The sequence below is a fragment of the Apis cerana genome, linkage group LG4 (assembly GCF_029169275.1).
Source record: "Apis cerana isolate GH-2021 linkage group LG4, AcerK_1.0, whole genome shotgun sequence".
Lineage (NCBI taxonomy): Eukaryota > Metazoa > Arthropoda > Insecta > Hymenoptera > Apidae > Apis > Apis cerana.
Window position 1 is genome coordinate 4,336,645 of NC_083855.1, and position 17,140 is coordinate 4,353,784.

Here is a 17,140-nt window from a genome sequence, read left to right on the forward strand (position 1 = left end):
AAAGGCGCGCAACGAACACCTTATACACGTTGGAACAGTTGAAAAACGCTCGTTTAACAACGATCTCGGTCGCTTTGTCGAGCCACCACAGACTCTTCGAAAACTCGCGATCGTTATATCTGTTTGACGTCGATAATGACAGGAAGAAAAGAATCAAAGCTTTTTTTTTTTTTCTTTTTTAAATCGTTCAAAAGCTCCAATACTTATCGAGACATCGAGATGATTTTATAGAATATAATCGAAAAAAACTTTGAATGGACGAATTCAGAGATAAGATTATTCGAGATTTGAGATTATAAGGTAAATTTGAATATCGGAAAATTGGATAGGATTAATGAGAAACGAGTTGATAAATTCAAGGAAAATTATTTGTCGTGATGTCGTTTTAGCTTCTTTAATTTTTGTGATGTTCTTCAACAAAGTTATTATAGTTTTGAAAATCTTCCGAGATAATGATTAAAATCAATCAAGAATATTAGAATCACGCGAAATTTTGCTTATATCACGAATAAACTTCCAATTTCCAAGATATTGTTCTACGAAGAAAATTTTTAATCATCATTTGCATAACTCGATTATTATCCTGTTAAAATTAGGAGAACTTTGAACGTCCAAAGAGTGTTAGAAGTAAATTTCGGTCAATGAATCGAGAAAAATCATAAGCGCGGAATCTTCCTTTTTAAAAGAGTTTTTTTTCATTTATCTCAAAAATCGAGATATCAGGATGAATAAAAAATTTCATGGTTTCCTCTATATCGTGAATAAATTTTGTTTCATTCATTCAAATTTCATTCGTAACTTTGAACGCATAATGAAATAAAGTAGATAATATAATATAATAGCATATATTTTATACGATATATTTTTTTCACAGTCGAATATTCGAACTACTTTTAACTAACATAAAATTCACAATTCTTAAAAAAAAAAAATAGAATCAATTTGCCTTTCGTATAGAAATAATTTCTTTATCCTTAGTCTGTTTTATATTGAAAAATAATTTTCTCAAAAATTGCAAAGTAAATCTTTAAAAGATAAAATCGGTGATTTTAAACGGTATACGATAATGAGAACGTAATTAAACGAGAACGTATAATTTCTACCATTCACGAGGCGAGTTACGTGAACGTTTCTTTTAATTTACATTTAATTCCGATGGTAAATACAGTGGTTTATACATATTTTAACGAGTTTCATCGAATATTAACGATCGCAAGCGACGCGCTAATAAATATTTATCGCGGCCATTAGATCATGCATAAACATACGCGGTCGAAGAATACGTGCTTTGTCAAATGCACCGCTTATCACCACATTTTCCACGACATTTATGCAAATATTTCCCCACGAATTCGCGTCTGTTCGCGGCTATATATTTTCACGAAATTTCGGCGTAAAACACGCCGATACTCTTCCTCCTCTCGTGATTAATATCAATTTCTACGATCAACGTTATATAACACGGCATCATAATATATTTATTTTAAATATTTCACGCTACGACTGTTCAAACGTGAACATTCGTGTGAATCATACATGGGGCAGAATGATTACTTATATATCGAAATTATCTATGAACGCTTATAAATTCATAGTAATTATAATAATTCATGGCATTTAACAAACTCTCCACCGCGGTAACGTAATTAATTCCTGCCAACATGCCAGCCGTAATATGTATATAACGTATGAATATTTATAAACTCGGTTGATCTTGCATTAACCAGAAACGTATGAAATTTTGATTACCGATTCATACGGAGTTACGATCAATAAGTAACAGTCTGAAATTTTTCTTTCGTTTCGGGGAAAAATTTTGAAACCATTTTCATTTCCCCTTTTTTCCAATTTTCAATTCCTCAACAAATCGTCCCGTTGCTTTTAAAGTTTGGAAATTAACCAGCGTTCGATCCATTTTGCTCGTTTCGAATCGATCTTTGATCGATTTAACTCGGCCAAGGATTCCGTGAGAACGAAACGTCGACCGCAGACACGATTCAACACGTTTGTTAACGAACCAATGATGACAGTTGTGAACGAACTGCTTACACCGTGTTGCATCGTTGCAATATCGCGTTTCCTTCGTCGTTCACCGGTTATTATTTTGCATCGCCGCGGGTAACGAGCCGCGAAACACTATTATCCCTATTGCTGAACAAATTCCAATTTCGCAATGAAATTTCCCAAAGAAATGGGAAACTCTTTGTTTTTATCGTTGAGAAAATCGTAAGGGATTAAAACGAAAGGATTGTCATACGATTTTCGAGAATTAATTAAACGTGCATAAGAATATATGTTTAAACTTTTATTTTTATACACCATGTACTAGTGTCTGTTCCATAAATTTGATTCCATAATTTTAGGGGGTATTTCATCAACAATAAATACATTTAATGATTCTCATTCTCTCTGATCTAAGTCCAAAAACCGTAGCAAAATGATAATTGAAATAATAGCCAGCCAGTGAAGTGAAGACCAACCAAGAAGCACTGGAATCGGGAGAACTGCGATGCACTAGTCGACTAAATAACTGACAAACTGCCAGCTCTCACGCGCGATTTGAAACGCAAACCAGGCAAGTAGAAGACGCAACAACGGTCCAATTCCAAGATCCGCACAAAGGGGCGAAGTTTGCGACTGACAACGTCGTTTCCGAAACACGGAGCGAAACACCTCGCTTATCGCTGCGCCGGTCGAACGAGCCGACTCCCAGACTCTCTAATTGACTTCTAATCTCGCATAATTACGACGCAGTGGTGTGTCAGAGAGAATCCATCCATGAAAACTCGTTCTTGCGATGACGGGCGACGATGAGAATTGTTTCGAAGCGGAGAGATAATCGCGATCGGCGCGCGACCATTGTTTCACTCGGTTTTGCGATCTCGAAAGGAAATCAGGGGCCGAGAGACTCGAGAGAGGATGCGCAGGGTTAATCGTCTGGAACCGAGTATCTCTCTGAGTGACACGGAAGAGGAGGGAAGGGGACAAGGAGCATTGTTTCGGATAAACTTTAACAATTTCCAGAATTTATCTTTTCTTGTTCTAAACTAGACGCTATAATTGTGAGCGGTTCGTTAACCTTTCCACCTGCAATGTCCACTTTAATAGTTTTGGACAAACTCGTTCAAATCGCCGTTTTATTACTCGGAGGTCTTTTTTTCCGTTTCAATTTATTTCTTTTTTATTTTTATTGCTATCCTTTTCTTCTTCTTTTTCAATAGTTAATATTAATCTCGTGGAAATCTGGAGAGAGGAAAAGTCATATAGGTTATATCATAAAGAAGGGGATATCGAAAAAGATATTGGGAAAGATAATTTTATCGGATCGCTTGAAATTTATTATTTTGCAAAATTATCACACGATTTTATTTAATTTTTCGATCTTACAGAGGAGAGGTTAAAGGATTTGATAAATTTTTATCGGAAGAAGTGATATTTTCTTTTTCACGACGCTCGACGAATTATAAAACACGTTCAAGAGGAAAAGAAGTTTCCACGATAATCCAACGTCCTGGCTCCCCCCTACACGTGTTAAGGGATTTAACAAAGTCCCGAGTCTGTTATGTATTATGGATAAAAGGAGCCGCGATGTGTACAGCCGCACAGAGTTGGAACACGGTTGGGGAAAGGATTCTCGGATGCTCGGGCAAATAAAACACGGCGCAGGGTTCGACAGGCTGATCTCATCGCCGAAATGACTACTTGTTCCACACCCCGCCCGACAATATCAGCCTGCTAACCCTGCCCCTCACTTCCTAATCCCAGCTTCCGTTCTTTTCGATCTTATCGTCCGCGCTTCTCAACATTCACGTAGCCGATGATCGTTTGCGTTCATAGAAATGGAGACCAGCTTGTCGACAACTTTGCAACCGTTTTTCATGTCCCAAGGATGGGATGTCTCAACACGGATCAATATTCGAATATTTTTAATCCAGAAGTGAAAGAAATAGTCACAATTTGGATTAAATATTAGAACTGTGGAAATTCTTCTGGTAAATAGAATGTGTTATAATTAAATATTCGAATCTTATAATGCGAATTATTTATATTGATCTCGATTCTATATTATATTCTAATTGGATGTTTAGTAATATCTCCTATTTCGATGGGATAAAATTAATTCTACTGTTTACTGGTTGGAATAAATTTTAATTGCGCCGAAGAAACTTTAATAAAATTCATCGGAGTTTTTCAATTTACACGGATCGTATCGAATGGAAAATTCAATCGAAAAAAACATCTGCCTTTCTCGATCATCAACTCGATCATCACGAGAATTTTCGCTTCTATTAATCACTTTTCATCAATGGTGAAATTATAATCGATAGATGATCATAGTACGCCACGAGAATAATTCACGGAAACCGGAATAGTCCAGTTAAAGCGGTTGCAATGTCGATATGTCCGCTTTAAAGTAGCGTTACATACTCGGCGAAATTTATTCACCCTTGTTTGCCACGCTCTTGTGCATCTCTTTCCCTGTAAATCAGCATGCACGAATCGAATTTCGAGGATCGCTTCGATCCGTGCTCGAGATTTGCATTGCACGGTTAAACAGGGAAACTTACACGACAAGGAAGATTTACGGATGTGTGTACAATTGGCGATAGAAATTGCGTTTACTTATTCAAGACTGTGGGAACGAGATGTATCATAATGAGGAACATTATCGATAAATAATTATATTAACTGTTTGCAGTCCATTGATTTTACCACGAGAATATCTATCCTCTCGTAACAAGATCTCTAATGGAATTCTAATTTCTAATTGGAATTTCACTCCTATTATTTCTACAAAATAATTGGAAAGTTTATATTTTCGAAAAAACCTTTGAATAGTTATCAATTGTCTGAAATAAAGATTCATCCGTAATCTTCGAGAAAAAAGTAATCATTATTCAAAATCAAACTCCTATTTCATCCTCCAAGAATAAGATAATCGTTGCATCACGAAACGGAATTCCAATTTTCTTTTACAATTTGCATTATACAATAGCGAGCATCGAATCATCGACTAGGCCATCGAAACGATTTACCTCACTTGCACGATATTTCTCGACTTTCGTCAATGGAATGGCGGAATTCTCTCTCCCACGCGAGATATCTCGTTTGTCTCGCAGAAGGATTATGTTCACCCGCATCAAGATAAGCAGATGGTTGGCTCGGATTCCCGGCCTCGATATTTTATCCCACGGCACATTTTCAATCGTTCTTCCGCCATTAATAGCTTCCGTCGCTCGATCGACCGAACTACCGCCCACGCACACGCGTGTAATGGATGAAAGAAGGCCACCGATCGATCAGAAATCTCGGCGTATCGTCGCGAGGAAATATCGCTCGACGTCAATGGACAAATATTTGTCGACTGGGCGCGATCGTGTTTCCATCTCAGAGCCCCCTTTTTACGTGGAATCAAACATGCACGAATTCCTACACGAAAGTCCTCCCAATTGGACGTGGAAGATATTGCGATGATAAAGTGGTAAAGTCTTTTTTTCTTCTTTTTCGTAGAAAGATTTTGAGATACCGCGGAAGATTATGGAGTGGAACTGGAATTACGAGAAAGTTTTTATCTTTTCGATCATTTGAATACGTATGCTAGATAAACGAACGACTCTGATGAGTGCATATATATATACGTATATGTTGGAAACAAAGTAAAAATAAAATATGTGTACACGTGTGTCTTAAAAGATCTGATTTTGATAAAAATTTGAGGAATCGATTTTTAAATGGTTATCAGTTTTTTTACGTTTTAATTCTCGTTTGAAAATATTTTTTATAACAAGGTAAAATATGTAAAATATTACGAAGCAGCATGAAACCTGAATATTTCAAATATTTTTGCTGTATTTCGTATTACGATTTGGAAAAAAAGACCAGAAAAACAATATCGAAACTTGGAGAATTGATTTCGCCCTCTCAAAGTGATATTCCATAAAAATTCCATAATAGAGATAAAAAAAATAAATCAACAGACATTAAAAACACGGGACAATGTATCCCGGATATTCCACTGGGATATATATTATCGCTATTTGTACAGGAAAAAATATACATATATATATATTGTCCCCATCCGTTTTCGCACAGTCTTCTCCAAATATTTCCTTACCTTAATTTCGCACGATTTCCATCCCTGGGGCTGGAACTGGTTACTTAAAATTTATTCCACTGGAACGAGAGAAAAAGGATCGGGTGAATAAATTTAAGGCAAATTTAATTAACCCTCTGCTCGGAATAATACCGTGATACAATCTCGTTTACACCAGTACGACTCGTCTCAGGATTTCTCATCGAGGATAGAACCATCCTTAGAACCGAACTCCAGGATCCAAATACGAAAATATTACTTCCACTGTCCTCTTTTTCTCTGTTGTGACGAGACAAAGAGAGGGGGGGAGAGAGAGAGAAGGAACGTACACTCTGATAATCCCCATCCTTATTATCTCGGCTAACGAACAGAGGTTATATAGAGGAACGCGAGAGTACCGAAATTCCTCGCATGAAGCGCATAACAGAATGTTCAATTCGAAAAATTCTCACCATCCTTCCAGTATTCACGTCGATATGAGAATTCTTCGTCGAGTTCCGTGCTTCCACTCTTAGCTACGACTTTACGCGAATAATCCAGAGTTCCTCCAGGGATCGCGATCGAGTTGCAAGTCGAACGACAAGCGATGACAGGATCGTTACCATTCTGCGCTACGACGTCTATGTCTCGAGTACCGAGATTCGGATGGTTAAAAAAAGAAAAAAATGGAAAGAAATGAGAAATAAAAGTTTATTAATTTTAATGGAAAAAGCGAATTCTAATATTCGAGTGGAAAGTAAGTGGATTAAAATCGTTTTCCAGGGAATCTGAACATCTGGTACGATAATAGAACCTCGATTAACTGGTTTAATTACTCTTCTTTGTTTCTCGATGGATTTTTTTTTGTTTGAACGTACTTTTTTGGTCATTGTTTCATGATTAATATCTTACTATACTCGCGTGTATGCGAGTATAGTATTTTAATTATTCCATAAATAATAAATATATTTTTTTAGATCTCGTTGAAATGATTTCATCTTGAGATTAATAATCGGATTAAATTCGTTCGCTGCCATTAAGAAAATAATATAGGAAAAGTTATGTGGCATTTAATCTCATAGATAGATTATAAAACATACAATAACGATGATGATGAAATTGTGATATCGCAAAGAGTATAATATTACGTATAAATTACGTATCGAAGAGCGATATTTCTTTCTTTTTGAGCGTGTAACTCATCGATCCTTATCGATGCACCGCCACTGCCGACTTGCAATTATTATGTGACAACGCTTCAATAATGTGCAACGTGTTAATACTGCTGTCGATCAAGACTAACGAAGTTCCAATAAAACCTGACTTGGTCCCCCTTTGTTCAAAATAACTTGCCTAACAGACACGTAATAATCCATCGATATTTCCCGCTTCGATAATATAATTTATAATTTTAATTCAATACGTAATTCGCAATTATCTTATAATTCTTTTACGTCTATATCTGTCATCGGTCGCACAAAATCAAACGCGATCAAAATGTTTTCGAATGATGGAACAACGATATCGATCAACAAGTATTGGCGTTAGGAATTTTCAATCGAATTTCATTTAGGAGGATATTTATTATGCCAAGCGTTATCTAACTCGCACATGCTTGGTCAAACAAATTTGTATGTAAATAGAAGTGGCACCCGGCCCGATAAATTGCTACATTGTCTATACGGCAAAACATGCGTTATTTACAGAGACGCATACATCCAGGTAGTTCGGAATACGTACGCGTACACGCGAATATTTTTCCGCCAAATAAATCGCCATGACGACTTTTATACGCGAGTTATACGAGAATCCTGTTTGTTGATAAACGAACTTCCTCTTTTCTCGTTGAAAACTAACACTTTTTTTTTTTTTTTTTGCTCTACTGTCTTCGTCGTTCGTGGGAAAATTTGTACATATTTGCTTTGACGATTTAACCAAGGATCACTTCTACTGGCTTGTAACTTATTGTCCGTGATATATATATATATATATATTGGGGTGGAAACAAAGAAAATGAAATTGTATTCCACGGATTGAAGAATTAAAAGAGAGAAATGGCCTTCCGCGAATTAATTAAATCTGGTTTTGTAAGCTTTGGTTTCATTTTTCTTTTTTTCCCTTTTTTTTCTCTCGCTTGTTAAGAGATAATATTTTTAATATGAAATTAAGAGGTTAATCTGATCGCGGATTATGTTCCGTTTCGGAAAAATTTGTACTATCTATTATTTAAGTTATGAAAATAATTAAAGGAATGGAATTTATTAAAATACGTAATTTTATTGGAAGAATGTTCGTTTTGAGAAAGATTAGTTTTGCTATTCGAGATGGATCAAAATGAGAGAGATTTTATAAATGAAACGATCGAATTTTTAATAGAAAGAACTTTCGTATTTTTAATTTCATCCGCAACAAATTTCATTCAGAATTTGATTCGTCATAATACACATTAAAATTGCATTTAATTATTAAATTCGAAATTTACATATTTACATCGATCTCACTAACAAAAAGTTATTTTTCTCAGGAATAATCAGTCTCTCTAATCGACGAGGATACACACATTGAAAAAAATAGAATATTAATACACTCGTGGGAGCAAAATTAATAATTTACGTATATATCACGTCTCATGGGAAACGTTTGAACCGAGAAGAAATCTTTAAAATTACTTAATAAATTCAACTCCTCGTGAACAAACCAACAACGATCAACCGATATCTCGACGATTCATCATCCGAGAAATTCACCCTAAACAAATTCTCGTTACGTCCAAAAAAACGCTCGCGCAACGCTATCCGCTTATTCAAGCCGAAACAAAACGCATTCATCAAAAGAGAGAAGCGCCTAAAGTGGCGAGACGCGGAAAAGCGTGCATATATATATATATATTCGTTGGAAGACGCTTGGTCGTCGAATAGGAAGGCTCTCGAAAAATACGAGGCACCCGTTTGAAAAGCCGCCTCGACACAATCTCCTCTCCCCTTTTTCCCCCTCCTTCCCCAATCGAGTCGCCGATACACGATTGTGCGCGCAATCTGGATCAAGGCCCGTCGTGTCGATGCTTACCTACTAGGAATTCCGATATTGCAACTCAGCGTTTCGCGCTCACCCTGTTCACCCAACGCGCGCCCTTCCCTCCCCACCACCGTTGGGCGTACGTGTGTGTGCACACGTGCGATGCAACGGCCGGGTGCATGTGTCCCCGATGCGAATGCATGTGCACCGGCGAAAGCGAGAGCGGGGCGTAAACACCGAGTGGACACTCGCGAGCGAGCACGAGGTTTGATGGACGACCGATTCTGCGTGTGAAGGGATCCGTGGAGAGGGAAGGGGAGGGAGGGGAGGGGGTCTGTGGCATTTGCATGAAAGGTATCGCGTTCGATTAACGGATTCTGGGTTAAAAATTGAATTATTCATTTATCGCGGAGTGGGTGTTTAGCCGCCGCGGGGAGAACTTGTGGATGGATTAAAGTGGAGAGGATTGTTTCGGTTAAACGTTATAAATCTCTTCCCCAAGTAGGAAATTTGATGATTTTTATTATGAAGCGGAGATTCCTTTTTTCCCTTTTTGTTTAAGAAGATTCTATTTAGGAAGATTATACTTTATTCGTGAAATTATAAATATTTTTAGAGTCGAGTTGCGAAGTAACGATCGAGGCGAAAGTTGGAATTTATTTTTTTAATGAAAATTTATAAAATACTGCAGAACGGTATTTCAAAGTTAATCTTAGAGAGTATTAGCGACAAGAAATTTGTTTGCTATCCCGATGTTCCGTTTCTTTCTAATGAACAAACGGATTAAATATACAAAACCGATTGGTCTGAAAGAGTAGATCGAGCTCCGCGTTCTTCCGTAATCTCGATAACAGTTAAACGATCGAATTAACCGGCCATACCCCGAAACCTCATCGGGGGTTTCTCATTTCCGGCGAAAAACACGAAACCAATCAGCTATTCGTACCCACCTTCGTTCGGTCAATACGTTCCCACCCTCCCTTGTCGATGGGTAGATTGTCTGCATTTTCGCGCAGAAACAAACAATCCGAAATTGCCTGATTCGATCGATCCACGCGTCCACCCTCTCCCCCTTTTTCCGAAAAAAACTCACCGGTTTGAAAAGGACAAGCAGTTCATCGACCGGCCATTTTTCCCCGCGAATATGGCGCGTTTCTTGAACGATTTGTCTTGGAGGGTGGAAAACACGGTGACGTGGAACGATTTAAAAGAGCGTTCTCGAAACAACGAGGGCGTTTCGTCTCGACGCCGAACCCTCTATGTGTCGCGACCCCCCTTGATGAAAGGCCTAAGAGAGGAGGAAGATGCCTCCACGTTTTCTTGGCAGACGTCTTTAACGATCTGTCGTTCGTCCTTGTCGAGTAAATGGACGGCAAAATAAAAGGTTGGTCGGTTAAAAAGTTTTGACGGTTGCGACGCGGAACGTCGAAAGTGGGACGCGTAAATTTTCACGGAGGGAAACGACCACTGCTCTCGCAATTATGGACATTTGGATGGGAGCGACGGGTTCGAAGCAGTCCAATCGCAATCCCGCTTGGATGAATTATCTCGTTGGCGAGATCGTTCTTTGGAATGCCAGACAAGTGACGACGCATTGTCTCGAGCATTCGCACAGGAGAATGAAGTGGTTTCACGGAACTGCGAGTGGTTGTTTATCGCGTGCCCGTTTCACCGTGTCACGTGGAGGTAGAAGGAACGACGATAGCGCATTTTTCGTGTCGATTGTTTGGGACAATTTTTAACATCTCGCTTCTCGAGATCTCGATCTCGAGTTTTAATATCTCAGGTGGGAGAATTTCGATGCAAATGCATCTTGCAACAAAATAGTGTATATTCTACGAATTTTCTGATTAAATACGGCGATCAGCTGTACAAAGAAAAATTGATATCGATATAATAATGCATACATCTAAAAAGTAATGATTAATTTCGAAATTTTTATCTTTGTTTCAGAAATTTTAAAAGATTCAAAGACTTTTTGTTTCAAAGATTTCTGTAGACGTTTCTATCGTAATCGACTTACAGAATCGATTTCCTGTATATTTATAGAGTTATTCACGCAAGTCGAGATAAGAATCATTTGAAAACGAATAATGAACCGATCGTTTTCCAAGCCTGTGAGTTTTCCCGTGACATTTATTATTATTTCTTTCATGCTGGATCGATTCTCTGGTATTCAACGACTGTCAAGAAAATAAGATATCGTTAAGGTTCGTGCCGTTGCGTTGGAAGTGCCAGTGAAAGGTGTTATTACGAATAATTTCCTCCGCTCGGAAAGTGCACGCAACGCGTTTCCAATTCGCATGCAACAAATTGATTTTATCTAACTCTCGAACGTCATCTGTTTCGTTGTTGAACGAATACGCGGTAATCGGAATATTTTGTGAGATTAAATTTGAAGAAGTGCGTAAATTTAACTGGGCTAAGATTACAAAGAATTTGTTTGAATAATTTTTTAAGGTAAATTGAATTCAAAGATATCTCTATAATCACTAAGATGAATCACTTAAATATCTTTTTCAATTGTGCTTGTTTCAATTGTGCAACAAATATTTATTTATATTCATGTATAGTTTTATATTTTTATATTTCAAAGGTAAAAGTATATTTAATTAATAATTATATACGTATTTCATTTTTTTACATTTGAGTTGCGTGTGAAAATTTCTCGTTAATGATTTCATTTTTTTGTAAAATGCAAAAATAATCGTATATATGTTTTATTAATTTTTTCTACGCGATAAATTAATTTAGTTTTTGATATTGAATCATAAGTAAAAATGTTTACATTTTTTTACATTAATAAATATTAATAACAAAATATAAATGTTTAAAAAGAATGAAAATATCTTTAAAATATTATTACGAGAATCGACAACAATATAGAATATTATAACGAACGTAAATCGCGGCACAGAAACGACGATATCGGTTGTCATTGATATTCAAAATATTGATTATACGCAGTCGTTCGCCGTACACCGAGCCGAACGGACGTGTTTCTCTCTACGCCGCGTAAGAATATTATATTATTTAATAAATTAATTTGTTTTTATTATTTTATTTATTATTTTTTCAATAAATAAATAAATTAATTATTACTATTATTGTGAAAATTATAATTAAAGACGCATTATGAGAAAACGAATACGACGCAAAAAAACACATGTATTAAAATAATTATACATTTTTTTTTCAAAAAATTTATTTACGAAATTGTAATTATAAAATGATATATATGAATAACTTTAAAACTATACATGATTATTAAAATTTTATTCGAGAAGATTATTCTCGTATATATTAACGCGATATTTTTCATCGTTATTAAAAGACACGTTTATCGAGACGAATCAGTTGTGTTGAAAAATATTCATGAACTTTTTTTAAAGTTAGTTTTTAAATTTCAAATGTGAAACGAATTTCAATTGCAAAAGACCAATCGGATTTCGCTAGAAACGATTAATAAAATATATACATAATCGAGAAAAATATACCATCAACATAAATTCTTGTCTAATCGAATATACACAGTTACGAAAATCGGAACAAATATTCGCGAACAACAATTCGACATTCGATATTGCGCGATTATCGAGAATGGGATGGATAATGTAAGATAAATCTGAATATAAGATAAACGAGAATACGATAGGACTAAGTTTTCGCGAGAAAATTTCTTAACTGGACAATAAAATCTAAGTACTCTCATTCCAGAGTAATTTTCGCGAAACTTTAATGGAGGCGTCTTGCCGCATAAAGATGCTTCATCGACTATTCGCATAACACTTCTACGCGAATTAACAGATTTCGAAACGTCTCTAAATTTAACTCTTTAAATTAAAAAAAGAAATCTATCCATCCCAAAATTACCATTGAAACAAATCATTCTACGTTCTTTCAAAATTTTTGTTATCGAATCGTATTATGAAATTATCGCATTATCTTTTAAATTGTAAAACGCGTTCACATTCATCCTCTACGAAGCTATCGAATTTATTTCTTATCCCTTCGAGACAAATCACCAGTCAGTTCGCTATAAATATGATAAAGACACGTCGAACCCCGGCTTCTTCACTGACACTGGACGACCACACCTTCATAGAGCTTCTAAGCACATTATAATTCCCCGTAGCGAGGTAGTCGAGTTATAAATCTTTAATACTGTTAGCACTATGGCTATTCGCCCCCGTTCCGGACTTCATTAACGTTTATTCCACGACGAGGAGGAGGAATATTCAACAAGAGGAAGAAGAGGGAGAGAGAGGAGAGAAGGCGCGGATTTAACGATGGAATAATTTTTCGATATCGGCCAACCCTCGCTCCCTCGAAAGAATTCTCCATCACTGTCGGGGGAAAGAAGGTTGACACGAGTCTTGGCCGTTAGTGAAAGCGAAATGGCGGAGCTAATGCCGGCTGCTCGAGGGATCCAAGGAGTAATTAAAGTCGCAGAAGTGGCTGCCGGAAATTCGCCAACTTATATTTGCGGAACGTGCCTCGGGGGTGAAAGACGCACCACCCTTTCGTTCTACGTGACACCGTACCACGTGGCAGCACGATGTTTCTTCCACACTTATTGTACATAGCTTGAAATAATAAATAGTTAGAAATTGTCGTAAACAATGTTCAAAATTTCGTAATAACTTTTGTTTCGTTTAGGATTGATTTTTTGAAAGATAGTTTGTTAGGTTGTTAGTTTCTTCCACACTTATTATACATAGCTTGAAATAATAAATAGTTAGAAATTGTCGTAAACAATGTTCAAAATTTCGTAATAACTTTTGTTTAGGATTGATTTTTTTGAAAGATAATTTGTTAGATTGAGAAATAATTTAGTTCAGATTTTGATATTTCTTTTTTTTTATTATTAATCGTTGAAGATTATTAAATTATATTTAAACAAATTTCGTAGAGATATTTTTTAACACAATATGATATTACAATATGGTATCATATTACCATATGTATATCACATGTACCATGGACCAAGCTCTGCTCCTCGAACAATGAAGTTTTTGTCGAATTAGAAAATACGAAAATCAAGCAGGATCAGTATTCGCGAGAGTTGAATAAGAGATGAGCTATTCACGCGATCCGTACGGTGTACGAGCTTTTTTCAAGCGCAACACGATACCCTTTCTTTGTTGAGATGTTGAGTGAAATTCGCTTCCAGCTCGAGGGCCACAGTTGGGAAATAGAATTCTCAAGATCGATGTACAAATAACAATGCATCAAAAGATTGATATTGTTCCCTCCAAAAGAAACTATTTTTCTCGAGATCGTGTATCGGCGTTGATCTGATTACCTTAGTCAAATAAGAAGCGAAAATCCAATATACGATAGGATTCTTCTTCTTGGAAAACAAGATTTATTTATCTTCTACAAACACTATTACAGTTCAATTCGGTTTATTTTGAATATTTATCTTGCCGATGTTTATTTGTACATTCGTCATGGAAAATGTAATCTTTATTTTCCATTGATATCATATGTAGAAAATAATAAAGAGGATGAAAAGAATTTTTTTTATAAAAAAAAGAATGGAAATGAAAGATTGATCAAAGATTCAAATAATCCAGGAAACGAAGATAATTATTTCAACTTTATTTTTTAATTTCGAGTAAAAATTTAAAACAATTTTAAAGAATTGAAATTCGTACGATAAAGAGATTGCAATAAGATAATTTTTTCTTCGTTATTAAATAACGGATTTAATCCGGTTAACATCGATTGGAAATCGAAAGAAGTTGATTCGCCTTGGTGAATCGCAAAGGAATCCCGAAGGAAGTGAGGCGAGGAAAAATCGACAGTGATTGTCGCTATCCTCCTGAGGAACATTTGTTATTGTAACGGCAAAACCAAAGGATATTGGATCTAGTGCAATCCTCCGTGTAAAATCAAGGAGATTGCCACAATACAGTCCAGTTGCAATTAGCTTCCAGTTTCAATTATTGTGCTCTATTAATTGGAATTATATTATACATTGAATCGATAACAATGCAAGTTATACGAGTATAGTTGCAAGGGTCATATTGTTCCCACAATACGTAACACAAATTTACATTGAATGACAGGTGTATTGCACCACGTCTATAATCACGCCTGAGACCCACCGTTGTTGATCGGACAATAAAGTACTTGATCTTAATCAAACTTCCAACAAAGTTTCTTTTATCTTAACTATATATTGATATATATATGCATAAGTGAAATTATATTAATAATATTTTACCAAATTTTATATTCTTAATACAATTTTACAAGAGAGCTATAAAGGCAAATATGTTACTGGAATATTGAAACAGTCATTATTGCATCACAATTAATTTTGAATGTAAATAATCTCAAAAAACTTGTGTTCCTTTTTCTATTTTAATATTATGTAAAACTATTCCAGTATTTCATATTTGTTATGTTGCAATATTTGTTGCAAAGATACATGTTTCAAGCAATCAAAAATAATCCATACCGAACAAAAGTAACGAATCGTTATAATTTCATCTCAATTAAATTAAACCAAATCACAATTTCCCTAAAATTCTATTCATTCCCTCTCCCATCCGTTCGACCAGAGGAAACTACTTCGCCACATTTCTCGACGCCTCCTTAATCACGGACCGGCCTTTCGTCAACAGCAAGGTTCAAATTGCGGCCAAGTTTCCCTGCTGGCGGTTCACCGCGTTGAAATTCCGTGTAATTACGCCGGACGGAAAGTTTCCATCGCGTGGCCGGAGCTCGTTGATGGCCACGAAAGAGGGCCATATTCCTCGAGAAATGACATTTTCGAATACGTCTATACCACGCGGTGTGGGAATTGTACGTGGAATATCGAAGAGGGCGAACGAAATCGGCGGTCTTTCGATCCTTCCACGACCGATCCTTTCCTCTCCTTCGCGACGAGTAGCCGAGTACGGTCACGTAGGGCAAGCTTAATTTTTCAGTGTCCTGTTTCGGAGAAGTTACCTCCTCCATTATGGAGAGAAGAGTGCGCCTCTTAACGTCAGAGACCACGACTTAAAGTCCTGGTTTAAGGGATGAATCGCGGTGCAGGAGAATCGTTTGCTGGCCAACCGCTTTGTATGCGTTCTGCAACTCGGCCTCTCTACGAGCAAGCTCTGCAACGATACGTGTCCAAACTGACTAACTAACTGACTAAGTGATGTTGACATTAATTGACAGATGAGTGTTATTATGCACCCAGTGAGAATGCAGTCTCCGCTTCGTTATAAAATAGACGTATATTTCGCTTGTTCTTTCAACTCTGATGATGAAGAGAGAGAATGGAAGATTTTATTTTGAAAATAAAAAAAGTCGTTGAAGACGTAGTCAAATTCCAGCATAATTATCATAAATCACTGTGAATGAAAAAAAAAGAACGACTGGAATTAATTAATTTAATTTATATTGCTTAATATAAATCCATCTTTTTATGGCCAGTATGTGCAAGAAAATTAATCTTCGTCGAAATAAATATTTTGAAATCATGTTTTCGTAAATGAGCTATTAATTTAATTTTCGTAAGAGGAAAAAAGAAAAATTTAAATGTCAATCAGGATCGAATTTGACACACTTTCGAAGTGAGGATGCTAAAAGGTCTAATTAGACCGTGGAATTCAATATATCAGGGCGAAGATACGCACGTTTATCGATTTCAAGGGGAGAGAGAATTTTGTGTATCGAGGGAGAGTAAAAGGCGAGGTAAGACTTTAGCGTTAATTAGTCGTAGAAGTAATTAAAACTCGGTTACTTCCAATCCGTCTATCAAAGATTAACTTCGACCCATTCAATAAATGTTCCGTGCAAAACATTCTTCCTCCGTCTCTCTCTCTCTTTTTCATTTCTTTTTTTCCTTGTTCTTTTTTTTCTCTCTCTTCTCTTTTTTCCCCTACACGTTCGCTTTAACGAACGAGAAGCCACCGTGAAAAAAGCCGTCTCGAGATAAATTTAATTACTCGGCCGAACATTCTTATTCGCGTAATCGCGCGGAATATGCGGGTAATCGTATAAAATTCGTTCCAATTTCCCCGGTTGATCGACGAGCATACACATTGC

At 36.4% G+C, this 17,140-nt stretch overlaps 1 protein-coding gene and 1 long non-coding RNA gene across 14 annotated transcripts in view; one reads left to right on the forward strand and one right to left on the reverse strand.

The window, feature by feature from the left end:
• LOC108003470 (glutamate receptor ionotropic, kainate 2) overlaps positions 1-17,140 on the reverse strand; it is a 225,085-nt gene that overhangs the window by 128,508 nt on the left and 79,437 nt on the right. The window lies entirely within an intron of this gene.
• Positions 11,916-13,708, forward strand: LOC133665974 (uncharacterized). Its single transcript, XR_009829470.1, has 2 exons — positions 11,916-12,103; positions 13,260-13,708. It is a non-coding gene; the product is annotated as an uncharacterized LOC133665974 (long non-coding RNA).